The 24,955-nt window shown below is 40.5% G+C and overlaps 1 protein-coding gene across 11 annotated transcripts in view; it reads right to left on the bottom strand.

Annotated features, from left to right (window-relative positions):
• The window catches only part of ahdc1 (AT-hook DNA binding motif containing 1), a 187,876-nt gene that overhangs the window by 22,858 nt on the left and 140,063 nt on the right, over window positions 1-24,955 (bottom strand). For 6 of the 11 annotated variants that reach the window (XM_087976684.1, XM_087976693.1, XM_087976683.1 and 3 more), the window contains 3 exons: window positions 3,905-11,181; window positions 3,102-3,141; window positions 1,827-2,989 (listed from right to left, as the gene is read on the bottom strand). The gene's annotated coding sequence lies outside the window, so the exon portion shown is untranslated. Of the gene's footprint in view, window positions 1-1,826; window positions 2,990-3,101; window positions 3,142-3,904; window positions 11,182-14,431; window positions 16,119-16,247; window positions 16,396-24,955 lie in introns of those variants that run through there. The other 5 variants (XM_087976685.1, XM_087976687.1, XM_087976688.1 and 2 more) reach the window with 5 other exon arrangements.

Here is a 24,955-nt window from a genome sequence, read left to right as displayed (position 1 = left end):
CCACTGCACACAGGGTTTCAGTCACAACTCCTTCGTTTACCTCCCTTTGTATCCTCCCACTAAAGTCAATTTTTGATCCAACTTGCGGAGTTACCCGAATCCCAGGTACTTTTACTTTTGTTGTCAATCTCTTATGTGGGACCTTATCACATGATTTGCTGAAATCCATACTAACTATATGAACTACTTTATCCTTGACACACCCACTCAAATAATTATTTCAAATTTGTTAGGCATAACCTCCTTCTGATAAAGACTTGCTGATCATTCCTGATCAAACCTTGCTCCTTCAAGTGGAGATTAATTCTGTCCTTCAGAATTTTCTTCAACAGTTTCCCTACCACTGAAGTGAGACTCACTAGTCAGTAATTGTTTGGTCTATCTCTACCAGCTTTCTTGAAAAGTGGAACCACGCTAGCTGGTTTCCAGTCCTCTGGCACCTCCCCTTTGGCCAGAGAGAAATTAAAACATTGCTCCTATGTCTTATGGTCTTTTGATGAAATCAATAGTTTGCCTCAGTAATGTACACACATCTTGATTCATATTATTTTAACCAATTGTTCCATCTGATGTGTTCAAGGTTCTGTTTATTCTTTTGTAGGTTGCAATATGACATTACACCAGATGTTGTATTAGGATTTAACAACCAAGCAAGTTCATTAAACAATTAAATAATAAGTAAATAGTAACAGTATCAAACCATGCACATTTACAGAAGCCTTTTTAAGCCTGTAATAGAAAATAATAGATTACAACCACACCATTAAACTGAAAGCAGTGTATTTCTTTGACATGGAATGTTTTCCTCTCTTGTAAGTACAGAATTTATCTAGCCTAAACAGGGTCTCTTCAGAGACTTCTGGTAGACTAGATGGTCTGAAAAAGACCGACTAATACATTAACTTAGGATAACAAATGGGACTGCCTGACGTTGAACAATATGGAAGGATCAGAAGCACATTTCAATTAATCACATCTAATGTTTATATTTGAATTACTTTACTTATCCATGGAAAACAGACTTCAGACCAACTGACAATACAAATGTATAAAGTTAAGTTCACTCAGAATTTGTGTTAAACTTGCTTTTAAATCCCCAATGCACCTTGTCAGAAGCCAATATTCCACTAAATTGTAAGATAAAAATCTTCATTTTGTCACTGCAGATGCTTGCCAACTTGCTGATGAGATCACCTAACTGGTCCAAGGGACTATTTTAAGAGACATTACTAGCAGCGAAAATAATGTAACAAAAATTGCTGAAGGGCTCAGAGGTGCTCAAAAATTCTAATGCAGTGAGATGTCACAATACACAGTAACTAAAAAACAAGATAGCCCAGATTCATTCAGCTCCTTTTGAACTATTAGATAAAGGAGACATTGACCCAAAACATGGAATCGATTCAAACATAGAGCTTTAAAGTGAAAAAAAAGTCTGGTTTCTGCATTTTCATCTGACTCACCAGGCACAGAATAACTGGTTTATTATGTATCTTATGCACATGCTGTAAAATAACCCCTTTTAATTCAGCACTCACAACAGTTAAATTATATCACATGCATGATAGTTCAGTTGTGTCCTTACTGCCAAGGATGCAAAGATTCTGACGGAAGATCATGAACCAAGTGCAATCAACAATCAAACAATATCTTTCAATCTGTTTTCAGATTTACCAGTCTTTCGTTATAACAAAATAATGGTGAATATGGAAGAGTATATTGATTGTTGTGTGACCATAAAGCCTGTTGATGTTTATCTTGCTGTAACAGGCGAGATAATTTAGTCATTTTCAGTTGGTTTAGCAATATGCAGAAGACAAAACATTCAGCAAACAGGTTTCTTTATTAACATGGTGAACATAATAGAAATAAGGTACATATATATGAAGGCTAAACTGAATGATTTTGACCAAGAACAACTTATTGCTGTTTTGAGTTTTTACTTGATTGTCAAAGCATGAAGACTTTTAGCCAAGAATTACTTTTTTCAACAGATACTTATCCCATTTCTCTGATGGCTGGTAAAATGTGAGATTTGGATGGTGCTCATCTAAAACATCAATAATCCAAACCTCTTTGTCTCAAATAGCGAAGGGTTAAAAACAGCAGAGTAAAATGTTATCGTTGACCTCTTGTGTCTCTTTCCTTGTTACTTTTTGTCTGATAAAAAGATATTCTGTTCTGTGCAAAATGGGATTCCAACCCCATAAATAAATAATATTTACAATTCTAAATCCCACAATGTTTGGCAACTTGCTGTAAGAACAATGATGCCATTTCAGAGATATTTTTAAATTTAGCTTAAAAAACGTTGTTAAATATGACTTGTTTCAATAATTTTGCTCTGTATACGATTAACTGTTTAACTTCAAGTCCTGGATGGCTTTAGAATTTTTATTTATTTTATACATTAAGAATGTAAACCATTTTGTTTTCAGAAAGAATATTTAGTAGCTTTACACTCAAAATTTCCCCGTGTTTATTTTCATCGACACTAATCTTTTTATTGTATGGGCTTCCCATGAAATGTATTTTCCAATCCAAGGTACGATTTCTATTGCTGGAAAAGGCAATTCTTTTATCAAACAGAATTCAGCAAGTACAAACACAGAAAATCATTTAGCCATCATTTCTTGTTTAGCCAGTGTTTTCACATAGAGATTTCTCTCATATCTTCCACATTAACGTACCTTTACTCCTTTTAAGAGGCTGTCCAAACATTCCATGTTGATGTTCCTTGATGAAATTATGGTATATCTGGTTGAGATAGGGGTAAACTTTGCAGCAGTATCCACACAACATGTAATCAAGCCAATGGGTGACAGCATCTCCAAGAACTTTAAATCCAAAAAAAAATTGTTATAACCCAAAGACCAACTTGCACTGTTGAATTTTCTATTCCTCTTGCCAGAAGCTGGAGTGGATTGAATGTTGGAACAGCACAGCAATTCCTCATTTAACTCTGTAGTTGCGTTCCTGGGAAATGCATCTTTAAGTGAAAAAATTTTAAGTGAATCAGATTTTCCCAGTAGAACCAAGGTAAAAGCTGTTAGATTAGTTCAGTAGGCTCTCTTGCTAGAAAAAAAATCAAAACATCGTACCTTGCAGATCTAAGTTGAAATACTTCGCATTCCTAAATACCTATATGAGTAAACAAAATGACATTTAAAATAATTTTTAAAATATAAAACAAATATGCTAGCCCCTTCTACCTACACCTCACTCATGACGTCTGCTGGTCCCTGCCTCCCTCTCCTGAACTCTCGCTGACTGAGGGCTCAGGGGGAGGAGCTGTGAGCATGTGGGTGAGAGAAGATGTGGTGTGGGACAGGAGACTGAGTTGGAAAATGGAACAGCAGTGGTGAACAGGTCATATGTCACTCTGTTGACACCAGACACAATCCACATTGAGGCAAAGGTACTGATGTTCAGTGCATGAACCAGCACTGTTACAGCCGCAAAGCTAGAGTGGAGGGCGGGTGAATGGGGTAACAACACACAATCGGGAGCAACTTTTGGAGCAGGTGTTGCAATGTAGTAATGTCGCTGTGCTAGTTATCCAGAGAGTCAAGTTAATGGGTCTGGAGACATTGGTTTACATTCAACCATGGCAGCAGGAATTTAAATTAAATCAATACAATTCCTTCCCTAAGGGAAGTGAGGGTCTACCTACAGCAGGTGGACTGCAGCGGTTCAAGAAGGCAGCTCACCCCCACCTTCCCAACAGGCAGCTAGGGACAGGCAATAAATACTGGACCCAGCCAGCGACCCCCGATGCACGAGTGAACTTAAGAAAAAAATCTGGAATTAAGAGCTTGTCTTGATTTTGTGAATATTGTCAATTGTCGTAAAAACCCAATTTGTTCACTGAAGCTCTTTAGAGAAGGACATTTACCATCCTCACCCGGTCTGGCCTACATGCGACTCCAGACCCAAAGTACTGGCTTTGCAAACAGCTCAGTTCAAGGGATGGGTGACAATGCCAACAATACCAGTGAAGCCTATAGGATACGAAAGAATACATGGAACCTACTGCATCTACATATAAAAAGAGCATTCTGCTGCTGTCTAAGTAATCTTCAGAGAGAAAACGAGAGAACTACAGACAGCAGTTAAGTGTGTGACGTACAGTTAATTGCACTGTATTATACCTTTGTTCAATGGATCATTTCACCTGCAGCAAAAATCAGGAAAGTGCTCTGTTGAAATAAACTAGTCTGGTGAGTAGACATTTCTCCCAAATGCTGTGATAGCAGCATGTGTGGGGAACAGCATTAGTACTCTGCAGTATGTTATGCTTGGATTTTGTTAAACAATTTAAAGGGTTTATAACTTGGATGTGAATCAAAAGATGGAACCCTAGAGCACTGGGTCTGGGAGATGCAGGGCCATAGCTCCTTGAAAGTGGAGTCGCAGGTAGATAGGACAGTGAAGAAGGCGTTTGGTATGCTTTCCTTTATTGGTCAGAGTACTGAGTACAGGAGTTGGGAGGTCATGTTGCAGCTGTACAGGACATTGATTAGGCCACTGTTGGAATATTGCGTGCAATTCTGGTCTCCTTCCTATTGGAAAGATGTTGTGAAACTTGAAAGGGTTCAGAAAAAATTTACAAGGATGTTGCCAGGGTTGGAGGATTTGAGCTACAGGGAGAGGGTGAACAGGCTGGGGCTGTTTTCCCAGGAGCGTCGGAGGCCGAGGGGTGACCTTATAGAGGTTTATAAAATCATAAGGGTCATGGATAGGATAAATAGACAAAGTCTTTTCCCAGGAGTGGGGGAGTCCAGAACTAGAGGGCATAGGTTTAGGGTGAGAGGGGAAAGATATAAGAGAAACCTATGGGGCAACATTTTCATGCAGAGGGTAGTGTGTATGGAATGAGTTGCCAGAGGAAGTGGTGGAGGCTGGTACAATTACAACATTTAAAAGGCATTTGGATGGGTATATGGATAGGAAGGGTTTCGAGGGATATGGGCCGGATGCTGGCAGGTGGGACTAGATTGGGTTGGGATGTCATGAATAAGTTGGACCGAAGGGTCTGTTTCCGTGCTGTACACGAGTATGACCCTATGACGTGGGGAGAATGTGCAAGCTCCACACAGTCACTTTGGGTTGCAATTGAACCCAGGTCCCTAGCGCTGAGAGGCAGGAGTGCTAACCACTGAGCTATCCTGCCTTACACAAGTTTATAAAATCAGGAGGGGCACAGATAGGGTGAGTAGCCAAGGTCTTTTTCCCAGGCTAAGGGAGTCCAAAGCTAACAGGCATAGCTTTAAGGTGAGATGGGGCAAGATTTAAAAGGGACCAGAGGGGCAACATTTTCTCACAGTGGGTGGTGCGTGTATGGAATGAGCTGCCAGAGGAAGTGGTGGAGGTGGGTACAATTATAACATTTAAAGGCATCTGAATGTTTACACAAACAAGAATGGTGATAAATAGGACTAGGGCAGTTTAGGATATCTGGCTGGCATGGAAGAGTTGGACCGAAGGTTCTGTTTGACTCTATATACACTGCACTCATGTGCAGGATTCATTCTCAATTAAATAAAAACAGGGGAGAATTATCAGTTCTTATCTTCACAGAATCACATTATTATCAGCAAAGCGATTATATACACTTTCCCTCGATCACGTGTGAATCTTAAAATTATGGCTTTTAATTGCAAACAGGAGTAGAGGAAGTTACTTCATTGCATCCACAAAAAGAAGCAGTCTTCTCATTTAATAAGTTACTGACTGAATCGTGATGTGAATTTTGATTGCTTCCCAACCAAAGGAAGATCTACGGGTAACAATCTGCATGTCTGAAACTTTACAATGAGTTTTAATAAGTTCTAGAAATATTTTTTAAAATCGTTAGCCAATTAATACCATGAATAAATTTATAATTGAAATTATTTTCCTCAATTGTGAAATTAAAGAAACTGATTGCGAAAGGGCCTTGGGGTGTTTTAGTACATTCAAGGAGCTGTGTAAGTGGCTTTTATTTTTCCTGGAAGTTGTTTTGCACCTGATGTAGAATTTTAAGAATAATTCTGTGCTCCTTTAATCATTAAAGGGAAAGCCATGTGCAGACAGATCCCATACAAATTAGCAATGAAACAAATCTCAACTTTAAAAGAATGCTTCATAGGAATCATGCATCAAAATTGAAGGGAGGACCTTAGTCAATGAAAGGCTGACATTTTCCTAAGTGGGAAATTAAAAAAAAAATCAACATTATATCCTACAGTAACTCCTGGTGAGCAATGGCCTAACTCGCTCACCAGTCGCCCACAACTCTCTTTGACCCGTGATGAGACACTACTGATGGAGGAGGACTTGAACACAGCTAAATCCATTCCCTTAACTACTTGGCCTTGACCAAATGCAAACACCTTTTGGGAAAGTAACTGGTTCCTATTCCTTTGAGGAAACCAACAAGTTGGAGGTAAAAAGAAATCTGAAAGAAGTGGGATAATCATTGAAATTAATCAGTTCAGGAATTGAAACTTGTGCCAATTTGAAAGGGCAAGAAAGAACTTTGTTTTGAAAGCCGAGAAAAAAAACACTGCAACTCCAAGTGATGTACATTTTACAATCCATCTGTTATCATGATCACTTCTTCATTGCTGGCCCAAATGCAATTTGGATATAAGTTTTTGTGTCCTTAATGTCCAACATTCTTGGAAATCTGACAAGGTAACCAATGATTTTAATTTTCGGATCATGTATGCAGATAAGAAACAGAAGTCCAAATATTGATCCCTGTCAGATATCACTCAACAGTTATCATTTGTCGAAGAGTGTGGCACTGGAAAAGCACAGCCGGTCAGTCAGCATCCAAAGCAGGACAGCATAAGCTCTTCATCAGGAATGAGGCTTGTGGCCCAAGGGTGCTGAGTGATCAATGGGAGGGGTGAAGCTGGGGTGAAAGTAGCTGCAATGGGTAGATGAAGTTGGGAGTGATGGTGATAGGTCAGACAGGACGGAGGAGTGGATAGGTGGGAAGGAAGATGGACAGGTAGGACAGATCAAGAGGGTAGTGCCAAGTTGGAAGGTTGGATTTGGGATAAGGTGGGGGGAGGAGAAATGAGGAAACTGATGAAATCCAAATTAATCCATGTGGCTGAAGGGCCCCAAGGTGGAAGAAGAGGAGTTCTTCCTCCAGGTGTCAGATGTTTAGGGTTTGGTGGTGGAGGAAGCAGAGGAGTTGTATGTCTCTGGGGAGTGGGAGGGGGAATTAAAGTGTTCAGCCACAGGGTAGTGGGGTTGTTTCATGCATGTGTCCTGGAGATGTTCTCTGAAATGTTCCACAAATAAGTGTCCTGTCTCGGCAATGTAGAGGAGACCACATCGGGAGCAACAGAGGCAGTAGATGACATGTGTGTGGAAGATTCTGACACATTCTGCAAATAGGTTCCATAAGTTATCATTTGTACCTAGTTTACAAGTGTCTAAGACTTTTTTTCTGTACCAAGGATGTTATATAAATGGAAGTTGATAGTTTTGTTGCCATCACCAGTTCCCTGCTCCAGGCAAGTTAAAAGCCTTTCAAATGGAACTTTGTCAAATATCTTCTGAGTCAAAGTTTGCAGCTCCAAAGCATCATATCAGACAAGAAATGTTAAGTTTCTCTCTCCACAGATGCTGCCAGACCTGTTGAATTCCCATTTGTATTTCAGATTTCCAGCATCTGCGGTATTTTGCTTTTATAAAATTCCACCATCTGGAGTTCCAATAGCCACATTATTTGGAACATCTTCAAAAGCTGTTGAACGAGTCTGCCTGGTGAGATGTATTTTTAAATCACATCAATTAGGTTTTCCTTCATAATTACTTCTCCAACTGAATCTTTGGAATGGATTCCATTATTTTGTCTGGAAAGAACTGGCTTTTATATATTTCCATTCACAATCTCAGGATAAATGTTGGGACATCAAAGCAGCTAATTTGCCACAATTATTACTTGGTTGAGGAATAAACATCAGTTTGGACAGAGAAATCTCTTTGTTTCAAATAGTACTGTGGGATATCTTATATTTGTTGGAGATAGCAAATGGAACCGTGGTTTAAAGTCTCATTCAAAGATGACATTTTTCACTGTGCAGCCTGCTCCTAGTAATAGACCATACAGTTAGGTTCAATTTTGTGTCCAAATCTCTGGCCTGGGTTTAAACCCAGTGCCTTCGGATTTGGAGGAAAAGTGACAACTATTAATCTAATGCCGACACATTAGTTATTGATTTAGGGCTAAAACTCCTTCTTTAGCAAATTTTTCACCTTTTTAAAAAATTGTCTGACAGGTTCAGAAGACAAGGTTCTTATGTTTTTAAATCAGCTAATGTACCCACTTTGAAAGTAGTTCAAATCAAAGAAAGTGATTTTGCTACAAGGGAGGTAAGGTACACTTCTCCCAACATTTGATTTTGCTAAGAAACATCAGATCATGAGCAAGAGGTACACAATGCTTGGAGGAGAATGGCCAAGGTGTAACATTTTGCAAACCAATGATTGACTGCCATGAAAAACACCTGCAGACTGCTCTATATCAGCACCAAATAACAAGACCATAGAACAGTTACCGTCCTCTCAGTCGGCGAGATCTCATTCCCCATTAGTCAGACAGAGTGGCATAGAGGTGCGATAATTTATAGTTCAGTAAAATGGAAGAAAAACAACCTCCAAAACATTCCAGCAGCTGAGCTTCTGCTGTCACAGGCCCAGGGTCTCCTGATTTCCACTTTAGAATCTCTCAATCTTGTAAAATTAAGAGTTCCATGGAGCAGAACCGACCAAGCCAATTGCAGAATTTTTGTCTGCAAACCACAAAAAGCCCTGAAAGTTTGACTCCTGTAGATGTCTGTGGAATACTGAGGAATATCTTGCTCATCGAGCCAGTTTCACCATTTAACTAGAGCACAGCTGATCTTTAATCCTAACTTCATCTCTCCTGCACTACCTCTTATTCCTCAATACTTTCATTGTCGAGAAATTGACTGAAGATGGTACCGAATAACTGAGCCCTCTCAGACTCTGTAGTAGATAACTCCAAAGACCCTCTAAACTCTGAGTGAAGTCTTTCCTTCTCCTCTTGTTCCTAAATGGCCTGATCCACAGAGATTATATCCTCTGATTCTAACTAACCCAGCCAGGGGAAAACCCTCCATCTCTCCCCTGTTGAACCCAGAAAGAATTGTGTGGGCTTCAATGAAATCATCTCTCATTCTTATAAACTTAGAGAGTATAAGCTTAGTCTTCATCCTCAGAGGACAGTGGTGCCATTCCAGGGATCAGTATAACTCTTGAGAATTTAGGCTTTTTCCCCCCCGGATTGCTGATATGTGGACACTGAATATAAGACTAATGATCAGACTTTATCTTAAGTAGGTCACAACAGCTGCAATGGTTTAATGAAGAAGACTACTGCACAAGCTCAGTGACTGCAGCAAACACAAAAGCCTCATATTCTACATCTGATGATCCTGACTTAGGTAAGCACATTATGTACCAATGTGAAAGCTGGAGAAAGGTGCGCTTCTCATCTTGGGTGCTGTTGGCAGTAGACAATGAATGAAGATTATTTATTGTGTGTGTAAGCAAAAACGTAAATCTGGAAAAGATGAGGGAAGAAGGGGGTGAAACAAGGAGAAAAGCTCATCTATGGTAATGCTGGTTCTGTATTTTATGTGGACTGAACTAAACACAATCAGGCAGTCACTGAGTACAACTTCAAGAACACGTAATGTGAAGACGATTTGTTTAAAAAATGGTTAAAAATGTTCATATTTTTCACACAAACCACTCAATAAACAGATCAAATCAGGCAAGTCAACAGAAATGACACCCTGAGCTTATTATCATCTGTACTCCAAAATTCATCGTATAATACTGCATCTTACAAATAAAAAGTCCATACGAAATTGTTTTACAAAGATATATCTTTGGGTGCACACTGCATGAAGGCAAAAAAATGTGCTAAAAACCAATCTTGCAACCTCACAACAATTACTACAGGTAGGTACAGAATACAATAAAAACACATCTTAAATAAAACATTATATACATTAAATACGTTATAACCTTTTCTGTCATTCCCCAGGCAAACATTTCAGTGCATATTTGAAGCACTAGCTATATCGATATAAAGAATTTACAGATACGTTTGTACAGTAACATAAACTGCTGGTGCCCTGATGACACATCTACTCCATCCTTGGTTAAATACTGTTTATAAAAACTGTACATTTTAGTCTTTTAAAAAAAACATATGTATTTATAATAACACAACATGTATTGTCACTGCATAATGAGGTGACAAAAAATGGATCAAGAGCTGTTGACAGCATTGCAATTTCAGCGATCTTAGCTGACTCCAAGCAATTATAGAGCTGCCAAAATACACACTGTATGGCATATCAGTACCATGTTTCTTGTGCGATTCTTGTACTCTGAAGAAAAAATGAGTGAAGAATTAGTGTGATTCTTTTCCCTAATTATCCCTAATTTTGCCACTGCTGTCATCGGAAATGTACAGTGCATTTTGTTTCCTCCATCCAATACCCCATGTTAAGTACAAACCTTTCAAGTGGCATTTAGAATTTCTAACTTAGAGACAGCAAGCTCACTGATGCTTCATGGTAAAAAGTAAGCTCTAGAGACAATGAACAATGGCATTTTAGCAAAAGAAAATTCAGTGACAATTTTACAGTATCTTAAATGGAATACATGTTAGAAAGCTTTATACAGTGCAGTTTTAAATTTCCAAAGAGGAACCATACTGTTTCGAAAGCAATAAAATGAAATCACAAAATCAGAAGTTATATTTACACTGTACAAACATTATACGTACCAGCTGAGTAAGTGCATCCTAGAACCTCATTTTTGTAGCTGTCTAAAAGATGGATTGTGTATGAGAGAAGAGTCAGCATTTTGCAGCCAGTTTTTCATATTTTTTTTTCAAATGTGAATATAGCAACAGCTTCTTCACTGCAGTTTTCAAAGTGCAATTCCTCTGTCTGCATCCTTCTGCTCACCTTCCCACAACTCTTTGTGATTGTCTCTGCAGGAGTCCATCTTAATATTACTCTTTAAAGCCGAAATGCAGTTTTCCTGAATAAGTCAGTTCACAACAAAACTCTCCAATGAATTCATGCAGACTATGTGCGTTCCTAATTGCTCCACAAAACCCTTGATCCAATCATCCTGAAAAAATTAATGATTTTACTGTATAGCATGGTGTCCCATGACAGGAAAAGCAGCAAAGATTAATTTTCAACAATTGCATGCATCCAATGTTGCATGCTACTATCACAATAACAGGCAAAACAGAACAGTAAAGCCAGACTTGCATTTATGTCATTCATGACTACTGGTCTCAGAAGCAGTCTACTGAAGTGCTTCTGATATGCAGCACCCAAATTGCACACAGGAAGCTCGACAAACTGCAACATTATATTAACCAGATGACCTGTTTTTATAATGTTAATAGAGAAATGAATATTGGCCAGGATACAGGGAGAACTCATCTACTCTTACATGAAGTAGTACCATGGAGTCTTTAAAGACCACTGGAGAATAAAGCCTGGGCCTTAGCTTAGCATCTCATCTGAAGGGCAACACCTCTGGCAGTGCAGCACTCACTCGGCAACGCAACAAAGAGTGAAACTTGGTTTTGATATTCAAATTCCTCAAGTAGGACTTAAACCTGGACCTTTCTGACTGATAAGTGAGAGTCTCATTAACTGAATCATAGCTGACACTTATTGCAACACACATATTGAACAGAAATACATTGACAGAAGTAACTTGAAATATTTAATGTCTCCTATTCTATATATAGGATCCAACTAGACCCCAACAGTTCAACCCAAATTGTCTGGAATCACTTCTGGGCTCAAGCTACAATTATTCAACATATTTTTTCTTTACATATTGAGTTAATTTCTGTCTCTCCTCCCATCAAGATTATAGAGATGTTAACTTAAAATCACTTCAACCCAGTAATTTTCCAATAACATTTCCTTGGTTCCAAAAATATACTGTCAGCTCTGTGGAGCTCAACCTCACTGTCAACATCAAGTTAAATAGTTCCCAAAATGTCCAATTTTAACTGTCAGTAACAAAGCTGTACTTTATCATGGTTTAAACTAAAATTGCTACATTATTGATTTGAGAAGTTTGGAAATTTTGTTAAGATTGTTCTTGGCTCTACAGAGTGGAAAAAAGTTCATTCAAATAGTCCTAAAATTATGGCATAGCTAGTTACCATTTATTGAAAATATTATTCTCCATTGGTTCTGAAATGAACTTGTCATTAGAAGAAAAATACATGGAAGCAGGTGGAAATAGATGTCAGAATGGAAAAAATAGAAACACTAAATTTCCTTTCTGGATATGATTTTCTGTATAGTATCCTGATTTAGAATGTAGCCTCATTAATGTTGTTGCAATGGATGTAGTAACTTATATTCTAATTATAGTTGCCAGAATTCACTTTGCTGCACTAAATAATGACCAATGTTGCCTTACTACAGGCAACTAAAATGCCTGTTGCATAATCTCGTCTTTAACAATACACAAATTATATCAGTCTCTTGTCTACAATAAATGCCCCTTCCTAAACACCCAGGAAAAGCTAGAGATTTACTGCATGGACAAATACAAGTTGTTATAGAAATGACTTGTCCCTTTTTGATTCTGAATTATGAAGCAGTTTCAGCTTTCCAGCCATGGAGGTATTACTTTAAGAACACATAATTTTCTATTAGGTGTTTCATACCACACAGAAACATAATATGTTTCATTGCCACAGTAAAATTAAATTGTCAGTCTTCCTTGAACAATTAAGCACTTTGATAACTGTACTACACCAAACAAAATCAAGCTTTTATTAGAAATCTTGCTGTGTTCAGACAGCATTATGGAAAATAGTATAATATTATATTTAATAAGGAGTATTTACTTGTTTATTGATTTAACTTTTGTGTTCAAGACAAATAGTCATATATCTTAATTTTAAAATGCTTAGTCTTTGAGAATTTGCTCAGAAAACTGTCAAGATAATTATTAGTGTAATAATAGACTAATTGTCTGTATCATGCAAAATTTATGTTTTGTTGTCATTGCTAAAGTATTCTACCTTTAATCACGTATCAATCCAATTACAGCAGAGATTTAGTTATAAAGTTCTAAATAAATTAACTCTAACAGACAAGGGCTCTATAACATGCCAGCTTGAAAAAAAGAAAAATGGAAGATATTCAGGGACCATCTTTTGTAGTTACTTCAACACAACAAAACTGTAAGGTTTTGTACAGATTGTATTTTCCACTGAATGAAGCTGAACAAGGAACATCTGGACAAGAGAAACAGAGCAGGTCTGATGCAGTAATGTGCTTTGCCTTGATCTTGCTGCTAATTTTGGGTCTTGCTCCGATGCAAAAATGTATTTACAAAAATTACCTGAAATGAATGCCCACAGTTAAGAATGGAACCAAAGTTCTGTTCCAAAGTATAGCCACCTATAAGAAAATTCAGCAAGGACTAGCAGCAAGTTTACTACAGTACTTTCTACCACAAAGTGAACACTGCCACTATGTTTATGAATGCGAAAAAGGTAAAGTCACCAGACTTACCAGACCATAGGGCTGTCCTCTTACTAGAGACAACTGGTGGTAGTTTAACCTGAAGGTCACCATGCCTCAGGCACAGAGAGAGATTGAGGAGGAGAGTCTTTCATGGTCACCTCAGCTGGTGCAGGAACTGAACCCACACTGTTGTGCAACATTGCATTGCAAACCAGCTGTCCAGTGAATTGAGCTAACTGACCCTATACCCCTATGAATGCAGTCACTTATACACCAAACAGTTGTGCTGCATGCTTTAATTTTATATATTATTCTGATATGCAAATCTGTGACCATTATCAGAAAAGGAATGCACATCAAAACACATATCTTTGTTCTGGAGCAAGTAAACGTGAACAACTCATCTTGGATAATGGCCTTGTTCCCTGGAAAATACAAGTTAGACAGTCCGCCCAGAGGTGATACTGCTGTCACACAAAGCCCACACTGATGCAATGGATAGGTGATGCAATGAGCAATGCATCAGATATCAGGACTGTCTTTGAGGATGGGAAACCTACAATCTGTTCCAGTGAAGCTGTGAAAAACTACAAGAGCATGGACATATTTTACAACACAGTAGATGGACAGAGACCTCATCACATTTTTGAGTATGGAAACAGAACCTTGCCAGTGAATGCTGGGAGGGTGAAAATGTGCAGGTACGAGCAGATCTGGATGGATTGAGGCAGACAGCTGCAGAAGGAAATGGATATCATTTTGAAGGAGGTTGTGTGTTCCGACAGCTGCCACCATACTGGATATGTTGATAAACAGGAAGCTGCTGGTTCATTTCCCTGTTCAATGTTGAAGAACTATATAATTGCACTTTGGTCTACGTTTGGGAACAAAAAATAATTTCCTGTACAAGAGATAGAGATGAGATATAACTTTATTCAGTGAAAAAGTGCACGAGCTGTTAACCTCACACGTGTTTTCAGCAATGTTTGCATCTTCTTGGCTGATAATACATCTCTACACCATTTTTCGACATATTCTGCTGCTAACAGTGTAATTGTGGAAGATAGTTGTTCAGTCATTTGGTAAGTTGCCCGAGATTCAGAAAAGCCAGTACTTCTATCTTGGAATATCTCTGACGAATCCACAAGAGTGTCGGGAGTCCCGATGTGAGTTCACTGCTCTCTGAGACAATGCCTGGCGCTATTTCTACAGCTGGTGGCCCAGATCACTGTCATTCTCACCCTGTACTTTTGTTCTCCACATACATCATTGATGTATCCCAATTATTAACCATGGGCTCATGAAATCCCTCATATATGATAATCGTTTGTCAAGACATTTATGAATGTTATCTTCACCCCAACATCTACCTCTCTCACCATTTGAGCTGTAAGATGAATAAAAATCAGTGTTTTCTCTGCTTACTGTCAGTGGAAATTCTTACAAAGACTGGACACTATACGGGCCACAAACTGGACACACTTCACAATGGGGTTTAGGAACTGTGCTGAAGGAAGAATCATCAATGAATGTCGATAAAGAGGAAAATAAAGGATGTGGGAGTTTCATTTTGTGGTGAGGATAAAGAGGAGTTCAAACATTAAAGGGGATAGAGTGAATGTTGTGGATATGGAATGGAGGAAGTGTAGGCTTGATTTAAAGGAAGAATAAGTGCCATCGAGCACTGAGCTGTCGAAGGCTATCAAATTAAATGACAGAAGTAGTGCAGCTTCAACTGGGGAAGGTGAGGAGAGCCAACTGAATTAACAAACGATGAATTTGAACAACATTTTGAGGGAAAGAAGAGTTCCAGCTTGAATTGTGAGGGAGAGAAATTCCAGTGAACATTGGAAGGATTGGAGTAAGAGTGTTTCCTGTGGAAGGGACAGGGTGTTACACTGGGTACTTGCTATCAGACTGCAGGAGGGTTGATTTTAATTCTAACATAAAGCAAAGAACCGGAAATCTGAAACAAAAACAGAAACTGCTGCAGGAACTCAGCAGGTCTGGCACCAACTGTGCAAAGAAAGCAGAGTTAACATTTTGAGTCCGGTGACTTTGGTCTGTACTGAACTGTCACCAGGTTCAAAATGTTAACTCTCGTTTCTCCCACAGATGCTGCCAAATCTGATGAGTTTCACCAGAAATTTCTGATTTTATTTGATTTGAATCTGGCCTATCCAGTGGAAAGTGGACACTTGGGCAGGTTAAAAGAAAGAGCAGGTAGCTTGCCCATGCCGACCTGAAGTGTATGTGAAACACGTTGGGTGCAATAACAACTGATGCGATACTGATGTAACTGTAACGGGGCAATCATTGCGACACTTTGATCTGTAACTTGGGGCAACTCAGAACCAGCTTCTTCCCCAGACTCCAGCCCTGTATGAGCTGACTCCTGAACGACTGATAACTTTCTCCTGCCTACAATGCCAGTGCCTATTGCATCACTCTATACAGCACCCTCATTGCTAAATAATGTCTTAAGATGCTGCTTGGTCCAAGCAGGAATAATGATGCTCAGTTCTGAAGCTGCAGAATTAGATTCTTCACGCTCTGCAAAGACAGCAGATGGGATATTATTAGTAGTCCATTTAATTGGGCATTTTAAATATGGAACACTTGTGCATAGTTTGTATGAACACACCCATGCAACAGCAGATGACAAGTGTAAGACATACATACCTTGGAGCTAGTGATCATCCAATTTCTTGCAAATCATCAGCTTCTGCAGCCTCCCTCCCTGATACTGCCATTTATGTGCAATTAAAGGCTGCCGATGCTGGAATTAGGATCTTCCCTTTGCTGCCCTTCTGTTGTGTGCAAATATTACCTTTAAACATAAGAGCAGTTTAATTCAGAAGTGTTGGGAACCACAGGTCATTTTCCCAGCAGTAAGTTCTCTGCCATTCCGATCGTGAAATGCAATTCACAAAATTCCATTTTTAATTGTACATAACTCTCAACACGGTGAGATTACAGATCCTCCACCCCGCCAAAAAAAAGTTAAAGTGACGTATGTGGCACGAACCAAATTATGAGGTGTTTAATGTCAAGGTCATTGATTCTGAAGTTGCCAACAAATCATCAAAATTATAATTGAACAGCTTATTTGATAGTAAGTGACATCTTCGCTCAGGAACCAGTTTAGCTCTTGTAAAAGAATGTGTTGGCTTGTATTACCACACGATACCTAAAATGGCGATCTGTGAAAAATAAACACATTGCCATGTAGGAAGGAGAGATACAGGTAGCTCTTCTATAACACAATGGTTGTGTTCATGGGCAACTCCACGTTATACAAAAATCATGCTTTAGAAACAGCACTTAAAGTGTTGGTGATGTAATCGCGTTTTAAAAGGTCACGCTTTCGAAATGGTGTCCCCAATTTGTCAATTGCGTTACAGCGAATTCTTGGCAATGAAATGCGCACTATAGCAGAACGACCTATAAATGTAGTTTTTGTACTGTTTTTAGAATCGAGAAGAGTAAAAGTGGAAGGACAGGTTTTATTTACTTGTTCATGGGATGTGGGCATTAATGCTTAAACCAGCATTTATTTCTCATTCCTGCTTACCTGGGAGAAGGTGATAGTGTGCCCCTTTTTGAACTCTAACAGCCCTTGGGGTGTAGGAATACTTGGAGTGTTGACGGGGACGAAATTCTCGGATTTTGACTCAGCAACACTGAAGGAACAATGATATATTTCCATGTCAAGATGGCGTGAGCCTTGGAAGTGAACCTTTAGGAGATGGGATTCCCATGTATGTGCTGCTCTTGTCCTTCTAAATGCTAGAGGTCATGGAAGGAGCACTGGTGGGTTGCTACAGTGCATCTGGCAGATGGCACACACAGGTAGCGATGGTCTAGTGGCATAATCTCCAGAATATTAATTCAGAGACCCAGGTTCAAATCCTGCCTTGGCAGATGGTACAATTTGAATTTAATAACTATCCGAAATTAAGAGTTTAATGATGACCATGAAATCATTATCATTTGTCAGGAAAAAGCCATCTGGTTCACTAACGTCTGTTAGGGAATGAAATCTGCCGTCCTTACCTGGTCTGGTCTACATGTGACTCCAGACCCACTGCAATTTGGTTGACATTTAACAGCTCTCTGGGCAATTACAGATGGGCAATAAATGCTGGCCTGGCCAGTGATGCCCACATCTCGTGAGTGAATAAAATCAAAACACAACTGTCAGTGATGAAAAAAGTGTATGTTGAAGGTGGCAGATGGGGTGCTCGTCAAGTGGGATGCTTTGTCCTGGTCAGTCATGAGCTTCTTCAGTATTGCTGGAGATGGAAGACCCTCCTCCAAATGCCTGACTTTGATGTTTTGAGAAGATTTGTAGCTCAGGCTGAGGTTCTGGATGTAAGTTTGCTCGCTGAGCTGGAAGGTTCATTTCCAGACGTTTCATCAACCTACTAGGTAACATCTTCAGTGGGCCTCAGGTGAAGCACTGTACATGATTCCTGCTTTCTCTTTAGATGTCTGGGTTTCTTTGGGTCGGTGTTGTCATTTCCCGTGATGTCACTTCCTGTTCTTTTTCTCAGTGGGTGGTAGATGGGGTCTAACTCGATGTGTTTGTTGATAGAGTTCCGGTTGGAATGCCGTGCTTTTAGGAATTCTCGTGCATGTCTCTGTTTGGCTTGTCCTATGATGGATGTGTTGTCCCAGTCAAAGTGGTGTCCTTCCTTATCTGTATGTAAGGATACTAGTGAGAGTGGGCCATATAATTGATGTTCATGTATCCTGATGGCTAGTTTTCTTCCTGTTTGTCCAATGTAGTGTTTGTTACAGTCCTTGCATGATATTTTGTAAATGACATTAGTTTTGTTTGGTGTCTGTTTAGGGTCTTTCAAGTTCATTTGCTGCTGTTTTAGTGTGTTGGTGGGTTTGTGTATTACCATGATGCCAAGGGGTCTGAGTAGTCTGGCAGTCATTTCCAAGATGTCTTTGATGTAGGGGAGAGTGGCTAGGGTTTCTGGATGTGTTTTGTCTGCTTGTTGGAGTTTGTTGCTGAGAAATCAGTATTGTGTTCATTGGGTACCCATTCTTTATGAATACACGGTATAGGTGATTTTCCTCTACTCTGCGTAGTTCCTCTGTGCTGCAGTGTGTCGTTGAAATAATGATCTGATGCAACTTCGTTTGTGGGTGTTGGGATGATTGCTTCTGTAGTTCAGTATTTGGTCTGTGTGTTGTTTTCCTGTAGATACTGGTTTGAAGTTCCCCATTGGCTGTTCGCTCTACTGTGACATCTAGGAATGGCAGTTTGCTGTTGTTTTCCTTCTCTTTAGTGAATTTTATGCCAGTAAGGGTATTATTGATGGTCTTGAAGGTTTCCTCTAACTTGTTTCGCTTAGTGAGGACAAAGGTGTCATCCACGTAGCGGACCCAAACCTCGGGTTGGATGGTTGGCAGAGCTGTTTGTTTGAGTCTCTGCATTACTGCCTCTGCTAAGAACCCTGATAGCGGAGATCCCATGGGTATTCCGTTGGTTTGTCTGAAGGTTTTGTTGTTGAAGATGAAGTGTGTGATAAGGCATTAGGTCTAGTAGCTTGACGATACTGTCCTTGCTGATGAAGTTGTGGTGTTTGGTGTATGTGTCGTTGGGTCTTCTAATAAATAGTCAGTGTTTCCTTGGCTAGGTTAATGTTGATTGATGTAAACAGGACTGTTACATCAAAGGAGACTATTATTTCACCCTATTCTATCTTAGTGTCTTTGATGGTCCTCAGGAATTCTTGGGTGGAGTGGATGGAGTGGTGTGAGTCTTCTACTGAGTGTTGTAGCTCCTTGGCTAATCTGTAAGTTGGTGTTCCAGGTAGCGAGACTATAGGTCTGAGGGGGGCTCCTGGTTTGTGAATTTTGGGTAATCCATAGAAGCGTGGTGTGTTGGATCTGTCATTTTTTGGAAGCCAGTCTTATTTATTTCTCCAGATTTCTGAAGGTTTTTGAGTAGGGCTGTGATTCGTTTCTCTAGTTGTGGGGTCGGGTCTATTGCCTTTGTTGGTAAGTGTTGGTATCTGTAAGTAGCGCATTCGCTTTATCAATGTAGTCTCTTCGATTTTGAATGACTGTCAAGCGTCCTTTGTCTGTGGGTAGGATAACAATGTTTTTTTTTAGTCTTTCCAATGCTTTCCTTTCTTGTGTATTGAATGTGTTTCCTTCTTTTTTTCTGCTTAATGTTGGTGTGACTACTTGTCTGATGGCTTGCTGGGTTTCTTCTGTGAGTTGGCTGTCTTTTAGTGTTGTTTCTAATGCTGCTAAGAAATCTTTCTTGTCCGCATCCTGGCAGTTGTAATTTAATCCTCTTCCTAAGACGGCTTTTTCAGTGTCTGTTAAGGGTCGGTCAGATAAGTTTTTTATCCATGCTTCTGTGTTGTCTGTGTTGTTATTTTGTGTAAGGTTGTCTAGTTTTTTTCATTTTCTGTGTTTGTTGCTGTCTAATATCTATGGCTTGGTGTACTGTGTCTGTACAACAGGAAATGACAACACCAACCCAAAGAAACCCAAACATCTAAATAGAAAGCAGGAATCATGTACAGTGCTTCGCCTGAGGCCCACTGAAGATGTTACCTAGTAGGGTGACAAAACGTCTGGAAATGAACCTTCCAGCTCAGCGAGCAAATTTACATCCAGAGCCTGACTTTGATCTTGGAGATGATGGACAGCATTTGGGGAGTCAGACATGATGAACTTCTTGCTGTTGAAATCCCAGCCTCAGACCTGTTCTTGAAGCGATAATTTTTATATGGCTAGTCCAGTTCTGCCTCTGGTCAGTGGTAATCCCAGGATATTGACAGTAGGTATTTAGTGGTGGTTTTGCCATTGGATGTCAAGGAGACATGGTTAGATTGCCTCTTACAATATAGAGCAGTACTGCAGAAAAGCAAGACCTTCAGTCCACCATGTCTGTGCTGATCATGATGTCATTCTAAACTAATCCCAATTGCCTGCACATGGTCCCTATCCATCTGTTCCCTGGCTGTTCATGTCCGTCTAAATGCCTCTTAAATGTTGCAATTGTGTTTGCTTTTACCACCTTCCCTGGCAGCGCATTCCAAGTACTTTCTGTATATATAAAAAAGTTTCCTCACACATCTCCTTTACGACATCCCCCTCTCAGCTCTTAGTATTTGACATTTCCACCCTCGGAAAAAGACTCTAACCACCCACCCTATCCATGCCTCGCATAATTTTATATACTGCTTCTATCAGGTTGTTCCTGATAGCCTCCAACTCTGTAGCATCTTCTCTGGTGGAGACAACCATTACCTGGTACTTGTGTAACGTGAACATTACTGTCACTTTGTGCCAGGTATAAATCCAACTGGGACAGAGTTTTCCAGATGATTCCCATTGACTCGAGGTTTGCAAGGGCTCAATGATACCATACTGGATTAAAAACTGCTTTGAAGGGTGGTCATTATCACATCACCTCTGCAATCCAGTTCCTTCATCCATATTTGCACCAAAGCTGTAATGGCTGTAAAGTGTTGGGCAATTAAACAACTCACGGGAGGAGGAGGTGCCGCAAATATCCCCTTTCTTAACTGTGTGAGCTCAGCATATTGTGCAAAAGACATGCCTGAAATGCTTGCAATAATCTTCAGCCAGAAATGCCGTGTGGATGGTCCAAGTTAGCCTCCTCCCAGATGCCAGTCTTCAACCAATTTACTTTGTTCCATGATATCAAGAAATGGCTTAAGGTACTGGATACTGAAAAAGGCTGTAAGTCCTGACAATATTCTGGCAAGAGTACTGAAGATTTTTCTCAAGAGCTAGGTGTACCTCTCCCCAAGCTGATCTAGTACAATATCAGCAACAGCCTGATAATGTGGAAAACTGTCAAGGTAATGGTCTATCCATAAAAAGCACAAATCCAACTCGGCCAATTACTGTCTTACCAGTTTGCATTTGATCATCAGCAAAGTGTTGGCAGGAGTCACTGACAATGCTGTCAATCATGATTGGCAAAGGAATAACCTGCTGACCAGAGCTCTGTTTGGGTATGCCATGGCTGGTGAACTCCTGATGTTATTTTTAGTTTTAGCTGTTCATGGGATATAGGCATTGCTGGCTGTGCCAACATTGTTTTATATCCTTTATTACCCTGGAGGTGGCGGTAGTGAGCAGTCTCCTTCTCAACTGGAAACCTTGGGGTGCAGTGCTCATGGAGAGGGAGTTCCACATTCTGACCCAGTGACAGGGAAGGGACGGTAATATATTCCCAAGTCAGGATGGCGAGTGGCGTGGAGTAGAATTTAACAGTGGTGGTATTCCCTCGTAGCCGATACTGTCCTCATTCTTCTAGGAACCAGAGGCTGGAAGTTTGAAAGGTGCTGTTGGAGCAGCCTTGGTGAACTTCAACCATGTACCATGTAGATGGTAAGGTAGTTCACACTGCTGCTACTGTGAAGGAGGGAGTGAATGGTCAAGTTGCTGCATGACATTCTAATCAATTGGCCTACTCCATCACTGATGGTGTTGAGCTTCTTGAATGTTGCTGGACCTGCAAGTGGAGAGTATTGGGTGGTATTTTTGCTCAGTGGTTAGTGCTGCTGCCTTACAGCGCCATGGACCTGGGTTCGATTCCCACCCTCAGATGCAGACATCCAAGCAAGTGGAGAGTATTGAGTGTACCGCTGCATCAGGGGAGCATGTGGGATCACAGTGGAAGGTGACTGTTTAAATCACTAGCCACCACCACTTCAGTGGGATCTTAGGAACCAAGAAATGTGAAAATTCAGAATTTACACAGTATAGCAGGTTGGAGCTGATCGAAATTATGTGCATTTCTCTGGAATCACGGTCCGCTTTTCATTTAACTACGTGAAAAAGCTCAGGTGCCCTTTAGGGAGCCCAGGCTCTCTCCAATAGTTTTATGGTGAGCATAAAAATGCCCAAACTTAGTGCTGTCAACATGGGTATGAAGGTGATAGCACAGCTTACAAAGGTCCATGGGCATGCATGCACAAGCATCCCTTAGTTTAACCATTCTCAATGGGGGCCAAACAGTCCCCTCAGGGGCCCTGGCACATTTGAAGGGGGCCACAGGGTGTTCAATAATAATTTATGTTCTGTACACCTGTTCATGTTTGAAAGGGGGGCCCTGGAACTTGAGAAGAGTTCCTAAGGGGGCCATGGCCAAAAAACAGTTGGGAATCTTTCAAGGATATAAGGTGCCATGGTTGGTGGAGACCATAGCTGGGCTTGTGGGAGTATGAGAGGCCATTAGGAGGGGTGGTGGAGGGGCATGGATGGGACATGGCAACTGGTAAGGGGACAAGGATTGACAGCTGAAGGGATATTCCATGTTTTTTTAATTTCTAAATTTCAGGTAAGGCGCTAGACCCCAGGGCATAGCCTTGCAGCCGGCCCTTCTCCACAACCAATAGCCCAATTTGGATTTTTCAGGATCTCCCAATCACAAAACCCGAAGTCCAAGCAGGTATGTTTAAAGTCCTGTTCATACAGTCAGAACTCTCCTGTCTCAGCACAGCCAACAGGATTGGAAATCCAGGCCAAACAGCTCAGAAGGCATTGGGGCTAGAAGCATGAATAAATGTGCTGGAGAAATTCAGCAGCTCTAGCAGCATCGGAGGAGAAAAAAACAGGGCTAATGTTCCAAAGGAAGGTTATGCTGGTCTTGAATCATTACTATGTTTGTCTGCCAGACCTGTTGAGTTTCTCCAGCACATTCTTTGTTTCAGATCTCCAGCAGCTGTTGTATTTTGCTTTTACCTTCTAATTTAGAAGGGGTTGGATGGCTCCAGTTCAATTGCAAGGAGCATTAAGTAACCCAACACTAGGAAGACAGGGAAGAAAGCTTTTGACAAATCTGACTCCCTGTACAACTCAAACCAACACTCCTGGTGCTCTAGTTATCTGGTTTCCCACTAAAGCTGAGCCATCTCCCATTCCTCACATGTAAATAACTTCACTTGAGGTTGCTTTGTTCGTAGTTTGGTGTCACATTTGACCTTGGGGTGAGCATCCAATGACCTATCTGTGCCATCATTAAAACTGACTCGACTTACCCTTGTTAACATTTCCCAGCTTCAATCCCATTTCAGCTCATTGTTTGAAGTTTTTTCTTGTCCCTATGGCCTTGACTACTGCAATTCACCTCCTAGCAACTCTTCTGTATTTTACCCTCCACAGAATTTTGCATGACTCAAGTTTATGTCTTAATTGGCAGGTAGTCCTTCCTCCTACATCTCCCCCTGTGCTTATCCACCCACCTGGCTCCCAGCCGGTTAACAGCTTGAATATAAAATTCTTATCCTTTATTTCAAATTCCTCCATGACTTTGCCCTTGCATTTTTGTCATTGCCTCCAGTCCTACAAACCTCTAAACCTCCTCTAATTCCAGCTTCCTGTGCATTCTCAATTATACACACTTCACCACTGGTGATCCTGTCCTCAGGTGCCCTGATCCTAAGCTCTGGAATTGCCTATCTGACTTTCCACATCACTTTCCTCCATTAAGATACTCTTTTAAAACCTATATCTTTGACCAAGCATTTGGCCAATCCGCCCAATATCTCCTGAGCTTTGGCAGGACTTTTTCTGTTAATGCTCCTGTAAAATGTCTCAAGATGCTTCTAGAAGTTAAAGACAGTGTCCAAGTATAAGCTATCTGTTTTGCAGGATGCTCAGGAGTTGCAGCAAATGGTGGCTCTTTAATCCAACAAGTGGCGCAGCCTGAGGTTCTGAGGAGAGACTGGGAAAAATGGAGTTCTGTGTCTGAGGGAGTATGATAGCTCAGTTGGGAATTGCAATATGAGTTTCAAGGTGCAAATACACACAGGAGGCAATTCTAAAGTTGGAACATCTTTGTTAGGGGCTGTCATCGGCAAAATGGAAGGTGCTTTGGCCTAAAGTAGGACTGACGTGCAGTTAAAAACCAAAAGAACTGTAAATCAGAAACAAAAACAGAATTTGCTGGAAAAGCTCAGCAGGTCTGGCAGCATCTGTGGAGAGAAAGCAGAGTTAATGTTTTGGGTCCGGTGACCCTTCCTCAGAACTCACCTGACCTGAAACATTAACTTTGATTTCTCTTCACGGATGATGTCAGATCTGCTGAGTTTTTCCAGTAAGTAAACTGACAAAGTATCCCTGAGATGGATGCATTGCAAGTCACAGCAACATAATGCATTTCACTCTCTCAGCTGCAGTCAGTGGAGATTGGGACTGTGGTAATTTTGTCAGGGGCTCAAGATCTGCCAATATGGATGTTGTAGTGAGACCTTAAGATTTGGGAACACAGTGGACATCTAGATAGAGCACGCCCTCCCACTTTGTTCCTCATACCCTCCCTCCATCCTGGTTAATGTCTTCCACATGTACACAGTGTCGTCCAGAGCAGAACAACAGAA

Source organism: Chiloscyllium plagiosum, unplaced genomic scaffold (assembly GCF_037043375.1).
Source record: "Chiloscyllium plagiosum isolate Xiang-an unplaced genomic scaffold, Cpla_swu_hap1 HiC_scaffold_30, whole genome shotgun sequence".
In the NCBI taxonomy this organism is placed as follows: domain Eukaryota; kingdom Metazoa; phylum Chordata; class Chondrichthyes; order Orectolobiformes; family Hemiscylliidae; genus Chiloscyllium; species Chiloscyllium plagiosum.
Note: the sequence above shows the minus strand (reverse complement) of the source record. Positions and strands in the feature narration are given on the sequence as shown.